The sequence below is a fragment of the Terrapene carolina genome, unplaced genomic scaffold (assembly GCF_002925995.2).
Source record: "Terrapene carolina triunguis isolate 2854851 unplaced genomic scaffold, T_m_triunguis-2.0 Scaffold66, whole genome shotgun sequence".
Lineage (NCBI taxonomy): Eukaryota > Metazoa > Chordata > Testudines > Emydidae > Terrapene > Terrapene triunguis.
In genome coordinates this window covers 26,209,677-26,220,866 of record NW_020664417.1, presented here as the reverse complement: position 1 = coordinate 26,220,866, position 11,190 = coordinate 26,209,677, and the positions used below count along the sequence as shown (strand labels likewise).

The 11,190-nt window shown below is 39.7% G+C and overlaps 1 protein-coding gene across 3 annotated transcripts in view; it reads right to left on the bottom strand.

The window, feature by feature from the left end:
• GRIA2 (glutamate ionotropic receptor AMPA type subunit 2) overlaps nt 1-11,190 on the bottom strand; it is a 131,252-nt gene that overhangs the window by 94,088 nt on the left and 25,974 nt on the right. The gene's annotated exons all lie outside the window — the stretch shown is intronic.

Genomic DNA, 11,190 nt, shown 5'->3' with positions numbered 1-11,190 from the left:
CCATACCAACTGTAATTGACTGGCCTCTTACAGTTGGTATGGCTACTCCCGCCTTTTCATGTTCTCTGTATGTATAAATATCTTCTTTCTGTGTGTTCCATTCTATGCATCCGATGAAGTGGGCTGTAGCCCACGAAAGCTTATGCTCAAATAAATTCGTTAGTCTCTAAGGTGCCACAAGTACTCCTGTTCTTTTTGTGTATACTCAAATGTTCAGGATACCAATTTAGTTTAAAAGTGATGGTTTTGGGGCACTTTTTATTAACTGTGTGGTGGAGGCAAAAATCATCCTTTGCTTGTATCAAATATTATTTTGCATTGAGAAACAATTTTTGATTAAAGCACCAACTAGGAAACATTTCAGTTTTTACTGGTAACATACTAAAAAAAGAATGCATGCTCAAATATCACTAGGTTTTGATGAATTCCTAAGAAAAGTCACCTTGTAACTGTGACTCTCACAATCTGAGTCTCATAATATTTGGTGTACTTCAAAGTCCCAGCTGCTGGAACCAGATTATAATGTGAAATCTCAGCATTTTTTTAAGTGAGCTTCTGACTCTCCTGGGTATGAGAAAAGCTTGGAAATGTGAACCTAAATGCTCCAACACCAGAAGGCAATAAAATAAATAAATAAATAATTAGCCTTCCAAAATGTGTTTGTTATTAATTATTATTATTATTATTGAGACCTCACTCATGATTTTGGAACACTGGACGTTGGCAATTTTGTGCAGTAAATCAAGTACCCTGGCTCTTGAAGACGAGATTCAGAGGCCACTCAACACAATCTGCCATCCTAGTCAATACTACACTGTGCGACCCCCACACCACTCAAATTAGGCCTCGCTGCTCCTCTGTCATGACTCAGTTTGAGTGAGCGATGTTGCAACTTCGCAGATGGGTTCACAGGACCACTCAGTTTGGCCCAGCCACCCCTCTGTCATGATGGAAAGGTGGCTGGTCCAAATCTGCCACTCCTGGCAGCTGCCAAGAAATCTGCCACCCTGGGCAGCTTCCTAGCTTGCTTACAGAGATAGAGTGACCTCTGTCTAGATTATGACTTTAGGTAGATCCCTGAGTAAGAGAAGTTGTGCACATTGCACAACCCAAGGAGGCATCTCACAATTTCTCCCCTGCTTCTTCTTTGTTCTAAGGGGTAGTTATTTGGTATATTCCAGCATCAGATTAGACACCCCCTGCTCTGGCTTTGTTCTGCTGAGCAGCAATTGGGGAGGCAGGGAGCTAAAGCTGTTTGCCTATGACCTACCTACCCATCCTTGGGATGGGGAAGTAAGCAGGTCCGCAGCACCTGCTTACTCCTACATTTCTGGACTCAAAGACCTGGAAGCTTATGGAAGGATAAATTCAAGCAAACAAGGCATGTACAGGCAACATAGTCCCTATGCTGCAATTGACATAAGGATAAAATAACTGATTTTTTTTTTCCTGGTCTGAGATTCTCCACTTTTAGACATTTTCCCATCATATAGTTGTAAAGCTCTGAAATTACTCTTGCTGAGTTATTAAAAATAGTGGAGCAAGGCTTTATTGAAGGGCAAGCCAGAAAAAGTTGTCATTGTCCAGAAGATTCATACCTTATGCTGAAACATTTTCATTTCAAACATAACAGAAAAGGCAAAGTTCCAGTTTGATGTGGGTTGGATGAAGAACAGAGTGTGGGGCAGGATTTCATTCACTATTAGATGGATTTAATTGCAGCATCACTACTGCACAGTTAAAAATTCTACTAATAAAAAGAACTCAGTGCGCAGACCATAGTTTTCAGCATCAGTTTGTTGGGATTTCTCCCATATTTGTGGGTAATTTACATGAGCAGGTCACCTTAATATTAATGGGAGCTTTAATTGCATATATGCTAGGTATTATGGGTGAAAGCTCCAGTATAAGGTGTATACACCTATTAAGTTCCAATCAGTGTATAGGCCACATGTTAGACCTATGCACAAGGGTGAATTCTACCTTAAGAATAGATTATATGCATAAGAGAGTATATTTTGCTTCAATACCTTTGGGAGTAGAAAGCAGGGATAGTAGAAAATGGAGAATGGAAAGCATTTGAAATCATCAGTCTATTTCACAACACTGTGACAGAGAAAATGCCACACACAGAGCACTATTTAATAAATGAGATGCTGCTTACTGCTTAATCCCATGGATGGTCTCCTGGATATGGTTTCATTTGGCTGAATAACATCAGACAGCAGCTTGCCTGAAGCAATAGCTTCATTGGAGCCGTGCTCTGATTTTCATATTGAGATGTCTATGCTATTGACAGTTTTGCAGTGTAAAATGTGTATTTCATTGCTTTTAGTGAATGTCACTTGTTTTATAATCTCCTTTCTTCTTTATTATCAGAGAATATATCTAGAAAAATATATGGGCCAAACTCTCATATTTCATTTGGTCCTTTCTCAGGCAAAAGTCTCATTTATCTTCAGTGGCAAATTTTGCCTGAATAAAGAGTGAGTAAAAATTCAATCCTTACCTCCCTACACTCAAATCTGCAAGTAAAGCTGTCTCTTTCCATGTGGAAGAAGGGCTCAGGCACTCATATACTCTAGAACCATAACCTCTTTCCATAGGTCCAGCAGAGATCTTTCCACTGGTCTAGAGATATACATAAGGGGAGAAAGTTGAGAGTGGACAGGCTAGGGATGTGGGGGACTCTGTGAGGCATTGTGGCCCTTTTATGTTGCTGGAGAAGAAAATTTGTTCCCTTGTTAAAAAAGACACTTCAGTATTTTTTTTTCCATAGCCATCCAAACCACTGCAGTGAGTAATACTATTGTAAAATGGAGTGTTTGGGACAATAGCTGATAATTGTAGCACTTTTGTTTCATAAGGAAGGGTTGGCCCTCTATTTTTTGTATAATAGCATAGTACAATAGGTATATAACACCTGTCTTCTATAAAGATACAGGGTCAGATAGTGGTTTTTTCAATGAAAAACAAGTTTCAGCTGAAAACAGAATATTTTTCTGCCCATGTGGGGCATCAGAATTTCTATCAGATTGTGGCCTTTGACTTTTAAATCTCTGTGTTTCTGAATCTGGCTATGGGAGAGATTTTCATGGTTGTGCTTTAGCAGCACAACTGTGCCTCAGTTTCCCCATCTGTAAAGTACGAGTAGTATGTCCCTACCTCACAGTGATTCTGTAAGGATAAATTCATTAATTACAAGAGGCTTCAATACTGCAGTGAGGAAGGCCTCATAAGTATATAGATAGGAAAACAATAGCTTGCCCAGTTGCTGGGCTTAGAGCTAAGGATTCTATTCTATTTAAGGTACTTAATTCAGACTTCAAACCACAGAATGCACTATCTGCTGTTTCTCCTACTTGTAAGTATAAAAATCATATTCCAAACTCAGGGCAATACTATCTGAATTGAATGTATGATTGGGCTAAAAGAACAGGACCCAGATGATACTTATTGAATAAAGATCATGTCACGTATATGGGCCAGCATTATTTAACCAGTGGAAATATTATCAATACTGATAGCATTCAGGGCAACCCAATATTGTACACTATCAACCCCTAGATTGTAAAGTGTACACAGATTTTCCTCATATAGCTTTCTAATACCCCTTCAATGTTTTCAGCACCAGACAGATATGCTTCTATAAATATACCTTATCAGGATGTAATGAAATAAAATGCAGCATTTTGTAGCATATGGCATGTATGTCAGTGAAGTGAAGGACATGTCTGGCTCTCGGCTGCGGTATGCCACTTAATTTGTTCCATAACACTTATTTTACCATATGACACATCCTAGGTGGCATGCCACCACTGAAATGCAGATGTGTGTTACTTCACTTAAATCAATGAACCATGCAACAAAATACTGCAACCACCTCTCCTAGTAGGATAAGCAATGTCAGTCCTTTTGTATCTCTCTAATAGCGTTGGTCTACAAGAGCTGGAAGAAAACACTGCATTACAACTGGACGTGGAGGAAATACTTGGTCCTCATAAACAAGAAGTCCAAAGGCCTGATCCAAAGTCTATTGAAGTCAACAGAAACCATAGAGTAGGGAGGATGGATTTAAAAAGGTAGGTTTCTGCTCTGATTGTGTCACCTTATTTTACTTCTTTTTTTTATAAAAACCTAATTCTAAACCACCTAAGGAAAGGGCAGATGGGAAGGTATGTCATATAGAATACGAAAAAGGGTCATAAAGTTAGTGTCTAATATATAAAGCATATGCTACTTATATTAGTAGTAGTAGTAGTAGTATTATAGAGCCATAGTCATGGCTCAGGACCTCACTGTGCTAGGCGCTGGACAAACAGTACAAAAAGACAGTCCTTGCCTCCAAAGAGCATACAATCTAAGTAAAAACCAAAAGCTAACAGATGCAGACAGATCAATGGGGGAGTACAATGAAACAATGAGACAATATTGACCAGCATGATAGGCACTGGCCTCAGCCCTTGGAAGATAGCCAACACCGAACAGCCTAGCTGCTATCACATTTTTTTTGTAGGCATCACAGCAAAGAAGAGTTTTAAGGAAGGTTTTGAAGAAGGATTATGAGGAAGCTTTGAGGATGTTTACAGTAAGCTCCTCCTGAGCATGAGGGGCAGCATGGGAGAATTCACAAAGGCATTTGTCTGAAAATTCAACAAGTGAGGGATGGAGGTTTACATTTCCAGTCAATCAGAGACAAGAATCGACATTTCAATAGCAATTGCCAGATGATAAGAAAGGTGAGGCTAAGCCATGAAGGTCCTTGGCAGCGAAGACAAGCAACTTGTGTTTGATGCAATAGAGGATGTGAGAAAGACAAAGAGAGGGCTGACATGGTCAAAATGACAGCCTGAAAGAATGATCTTTGAAGCAGTTTATTGAACAGATATCAGTGGAGCAAAATTGCACTTCTCAAGGCCAAAGAGAAGGATGTGGCAATAACTGAGACACAATGACAAGAGCCTGGACAAGAGTTTTAGCTGTGTGGATGGATAGGAAAGACCAGATATTTTGCAGAAAGAATTGGAAAGATTTAGACAGCCTGGATGTGAGGACCTAGAGAAGGGTATTAGCTGAAGATGATTCCTAGGTTATGGGCCTGAGTGACAGGCAGGATGGTGGTGTTGGCCACAATGATTGAAAAAGGAGATAGCAGGGAGAGCATGGGTGAGAAGATTGAGAGTTTATGTGCTATTCACTTATATGATGCTCACTTGCGTTACAAAAGATTTGTATTTTATTGGAGCAAGATTATAACTCTTCGAAGTGAAAATACTATGTCTCATTGTAGTGTTCTCTTGCTCAATTACAAATACCCTTCACAGATGTCACTGATCAACAAGATAAACTAATTTTTTTCATTTAGATCACTAATTCACAGTAGCTGACTGAGAGCAGATGCCTGTCCCAACTTTTTTCTAAAACAAAATCTGAACACTGTGTGGAATCCAAAAAACCACCATTCTGGGGGTTTAGCTTTTTTTTTTTTTTTTTTTTTTTAAACAAAGAGATAAATAACATAATTTCAGCTCTAACCTTCTCCCCAGCCTTGGCTATCCTAGGGTTCCTACTTCAGGACTGATCCTCTCCCTCTAGACAGCCACTCCCACCTCCCTTACATCTAAGTGGAGTGATGAGCCACCTGCCACAAAAAGGTATCAGATCAACTTAACTCTTTTCCAAAAAGGATCAATATCTACAAAGAGGCAATGGTGTTTCAGGCAAACACTGCTAGCTTGTTGCCCTCACATATGTGCAAAATCACAAGTAGCTAGACAACCTTCCTATTACTCACACATCTGAAAAGACTCTAGTGTGTAAACTATATCTACTGTTCTCTACATTAACTTACCTAAAATAATCGCTCCAGACTTTCCTGCTTCAGTTGTTATATAAACTAATGTTAGGATGGTTTTGCTAGATCAACATGCTCATTAAACCATTCCCTTTTGGAGGGATTTTGAAATGCACATCTGGAAATCCTCTCTTTGAGGAGGAATGTGCTATATCAGTTCATTCTCAAGTAAGTGCCCAGATGAAGTAAAGCCATATTCCAGAAATCTCCTGTGCAGATCTGTCACCAAAATATCAGAAAGTAGCACCAGAAATTCAAGAAAATTAAATTACAAATATATGCAACATACTAAGGTCCAAAGCCTATTCTCAATAAAATCACTGGAACTTTTTCCATTTACTACAATGGGAGTAGGATCAGGCATAAATGGCTCAATCTTGCAAACCTTTATTTATGTGAATAGGGTTTCCTCACTTCTGTCTCCATTGTACCTTATCAGCATTCCTCTGGGTAGGATTGAGGAGCCACACTATCCAAGGGGAAGAATTTCTCCTATCACAGGATTAATCCAGGAGCTCCCTGGCATGCTGAGGCATGGCCACTGCTACTGAAGTCCCAGTGCTACACCCCCTCTTCAGCTCTATGTATCAGGCCCCCACTATGGTCACAGGATGGAAAGGTGCAGTCCCATGGGCCTACCTCCTCTCTGTCCCTTTTGGGCTTGTGTGTGCCTTCAAAGCCGCATGGAGGGACCAGTCACTGTGTTTCTATGAGCATGGCAATGGTGACTGGTCTTTCTATGGAACACAGAAGGCTTCTTCCATGTTCCCTTCATAAATACCCATGTAAGGTCTGGTCACCAACCGGGCTCTTGAATAGTCTCACTGAAGTCAATGGAACTACACAACTGACTATAGGTTTGCAGGATCAAGCGCTGTAATTCTGTGCACACAATTTTAAATGAATCCAGACCAAAGCTGCATCTTTATAGTTTCTATCTTTACTAATGTAATTTACAGAATGCCAAGAATATGTTAAGACATGGTTATGTTAAGACACTGACAAATGGCAGAAGAGGTCATGTATATTCCACCACTGTCTTCTGTCAAATAAATACTAATCAAATACCTCATCAACACTTACTATGTATATTGGGTGCCAGAATGAAACGATTTTTCACCTTCACAAGACATTTTAATCATATGGCTTGATCAATTTATATGCAGATCTCTTCTCTAAGCAGAACTTTTTTACAACACCTGTTAGCCCATATTGTTCAGTTGAATCCAATAGAACAGAAATGATTTTTAAAAAAAACAACAACATTGCTATACTTATTTGAATAGCAAATCAAATAAAGGTACTGTTTTTACAAGAGTCTGCAGATGTACATATACATGGCAAGTGAAAAAATGTAAATTTACAAGGAAAGTAAAAAATACTTAATATAGGAAGAATATGGCCAAACATTGCATCAAAACTAATATATTCCAACATTACCTGAACCCGGACATCGATACATTAACCTATGCAAATCATGTAATAGCACTGAAGTTCACACAAGAGAACCAAGCTACTAGGCTAGCTTTGAATTTGGGAATCTCTCACACTAAAAATAAGTACAACAAATTAAAACAGTGTCCACCTGGGTCCAATTTTCTACCTCCTGAGAGGTGTCCAGTAGCTCCTACCACTTGCTGTTGAGTTCAGTGGAAATGAGAGTGCTCAGCCCCTCACAGAGTTAGACTTCAGTAAGCACGTGATCACAACATGATTTTAAGGGGCACAGTGAGTGTTATGGCTTTGCATCTACGGCAGGGGTCAGCAACGTTTGGCACGTGGCTTGCCAGGGTAAGCACCCTGGCAGGCCGGGCCAGTTTATTTACCTGCTGACGCGGCAGGTTCGGCCGATCGCGGCCCCCACTGGCCGTGGTTCGCTGTCCCGAGCCAATGGGGGCAGCGGGAAGCCGCGGCCAGCACATCCCTCGCTCGTGCCGCTTCTCACCGCCCCCATTGGCCCAGGACGGCGAACCGCGGACAGTGGGGGCCGCGATCGGCTGAACCTGCCGCGTCAGCAGGTAAATAAACTGGCCCGGCCTGCCAGGGTGCTTACCCTGGCGAGCCGCGTGCCAAACGTTGCTGACCCCTGATCTATGGAAAAGGGCTGTATAATTCTATCAGCATATGATTGGAGAATTGGTAAGATTTTACACCCACTGTGCACAGGTGCAAATGACTACACAAGGTGCAAGACAGTGGGAAAAAAATCAAGCTCTATGTCTTTGTTACAAAGTTGCTAGTAAATCTCTTTCATACTATCACATATATAATATGTGAAAGATTTACTAGTAACTTTAGGGAAGTAAATTATCTCCTAAAACATCATGCAAAGAGAAAAATCTGCACAGGACATCTTGCTCTCACTATTACTATGCAGCCAAAATTATTCATCGAACTTTAAAGATGGCCTTGTTTTCATGACTACAATCTGTCTATGTAATATTCATGCAGTGACTGTTTAGTATATTTTAAAAGTCAGTCAATCCTAATCTATTTACAAAGGAAAATTTGAGGAAATAAACCTATTTCCACTCTCTATGAAATGCTCTAGTCTAGATAAACAGAATTATGAAATACAATATTGCATATGCCATGTTTCACTATGTCATTTCTAACACCAAAGGGAGACACAATCTCTTTGTGCTTAAAAACACAAACCATCTTACACTGCTTTTGTTGCCTGCTTTTAAAGTTCTGTGTTCAGTAAGTCTATACATTGTAAAATTAATTTGAAGGCTGTCAAACTCGGCAATTCTAAGAACCATGTGGGTTATTTAACCTGAGTTAATACAAGTACTTGTGCTATGAGAAAAATTGGAATTATAGTCCACAGATAACAATATTGGAATAGATGAATAATATTAGAATATATGAATAATCAAAAGAAATATTCACATGTAATAACAGACATTTGTAATCACTTTGCGAAGAGGGGGAGTTCACATCAAGAAACCCTTCTGACAGTAAAGAGTTTAGTAAGGCTCATCTTCCTGTTTTGCCATTCCTAACTCAAAAGTATGGAAGATATATAACCTCGTGTATGTAAATCTAACTATTCTCAGCCTTCCTTGACAAATTCAAATGACAACCATGAAAGTCAAATTTTGAGCAAGCATGTGCTAACTACCTTAGGCAAAGTCCATCATCAAACATTATTCATACTTTATTTAAAAATGTGACTTGACCAATGTTTGTTTACCACACAGATTGCATTGAAAAGCTTTCTTTGTCTTAGATTTCATTTTTGGAGGCCTCACCTTGGAGTGAGCTATTTTATTAAAAATATGCTTTGAGGAATGGTTGATTTATTCCGTTTTTACTTTCAATCCCTCTCCCTTCCCTACCCCAGTTTTCTTTCCCCTCCTCAGTCGTTGTATCTTTTCTACAATTACCACTGTGGGCTCTTCACATTTAGGCAGGATAAATGTTGATTTGTGGCTCAGCTGACAAACAGCCAGCCTTGTGGCCAATGCTGCTGCCATAGCCATTAAAGATGGGAAAGACTGCTAGGTCTTCTAGTCCATGCCTCTGTCAGTGCAGTACTCTACTTTTGACCAAATGCATCACTATCATCATGTGCTTGGCAGGTTTCCATTAGGCTAAAGAAGTATAATCTCAAACTTCAATATCTACTTAACATGACAGTGCTCAACTCTGAAACAGTGGCATCTGAATACAAGCTTACAGAACTAATCTATTTCTATCTTTTTTTTACAAGCACACATTTCCCAGAGCAAATGGATTATCATTAAGCCAATTGCTATTTCTGATAATACTTTAGAAAAAAATCACTGAAATATTTGCACTTTCTTCTAACTGGAGACCTCCTTACGTGACCATGCATTGGGAGCTTTGTAAAGAGACCTCATAATAAAAATATTATTATGGTTCTGTTGCCCCTTTGCAGAATTTGGGTCCAGTTTCTAGTGGGAGCCGAAATTGCTAATGTGGAGTCAGATATTTTCTTGGATTTATTTATTTACAAAACATACATAAGTTCTGTTTCCTTGAACAGAGGTGGAGCAAACCTCATGCAAACAACTTCATGCACAAACTAATGTAAAAGCACCTTTGGCCAGCCCTCAGAAGCAGCTGTCAGGAACTTCTGTCTCTCTCCAGGGTCTCACACAAGTCTAACCTAACAAACTCTGTGCCCCATTTCCTTCTTCAGCCTCTGCATGTTTCACCTGGGAAACCCCTAATCACCTCCTCACAGGGTGGATTTTCATTAGGAAAAAAAGGAGTGTTCTTAAGTTACTTAAATTGAGTTAACTAACATGAGGTAAAATCCTAGTGAGGACAAGCAGTTTGTAGTTTTCACACTATATCTAACCTGGATATTCCAGGGATTTAAATTTCATGTGGATCCTGCCCCTATTTAGCTGTGCACAAAAAGCATTATACATCTGTTGAAATTTCCTAACAGGTCATTTTGGTAGGAGCTGTATCTTAGGAATCCCCTGATCAAGTGACCTCAAATCTGCCCCACAAACTCCATCATAGTCATTGAACTGTCATGCCAATTTTCAGGCTGATCTATATATGCAGATTTTAGAGAGGATGCAAAATTCAGCTTTAAATAGAAACTAATGTTGCATCCTTAGCTATAGGGCTTTTAAGATTATGCAGTGAAATTGGTAGTGGATACTTAAAAGAGAAAATTGCCTAATAGCCCCACAGGTTTTTGGACAGAACAAAGCAAGTGTCATAACAACTGGACTCAAACTGGTTTTGGCTACCAGAAGTTTGGAATGGAGTAATATAGTGCTAGCATGCTAACTGACCTCTGAATAGCAGCCCAATGGACTATATGTAGGGCCTCAAATGACAAAAAGAAACAGAGACTTCCTGGGTCTTGAGAACCTTTTTCAGATACTAAAAGGCAGACAGATTGGCAGCAACTGGATGAGACAAGGAATTCCCTTATATGTAAGGTTTTCATCTTTTTCATCAATATTCTGTGTTTATAAATAAGTTTAGGGCCTGGCTAGATAAACATGTGATCAATTCAACTGTGTTTAGATCTTGCTTAAAATTTGTTCTGCCTGTGATATTTTCTGCCTTATGCAAAATAAGAGTTAACTTTTAACATTTTCAGTTTAACATAACTGAAATTGATGTTACTTACTACTGCTACTGGATGCCCTAGAATGAAGGAAACTGACTTCTGACTTCCATGAAGGCAAAGGCAGGAGTGAGGCTTGGTCACAAGGCCAAGGGCAAAATAGAATTGCAATTCCCCTCCCCAAACAGTAATGAAAAGGGACTGGCACAGGCCAGTGTGTGCGCGCAGGGAGAGCCGAATGACCGGAGGGATGAAAAGCCTGGTTACACAT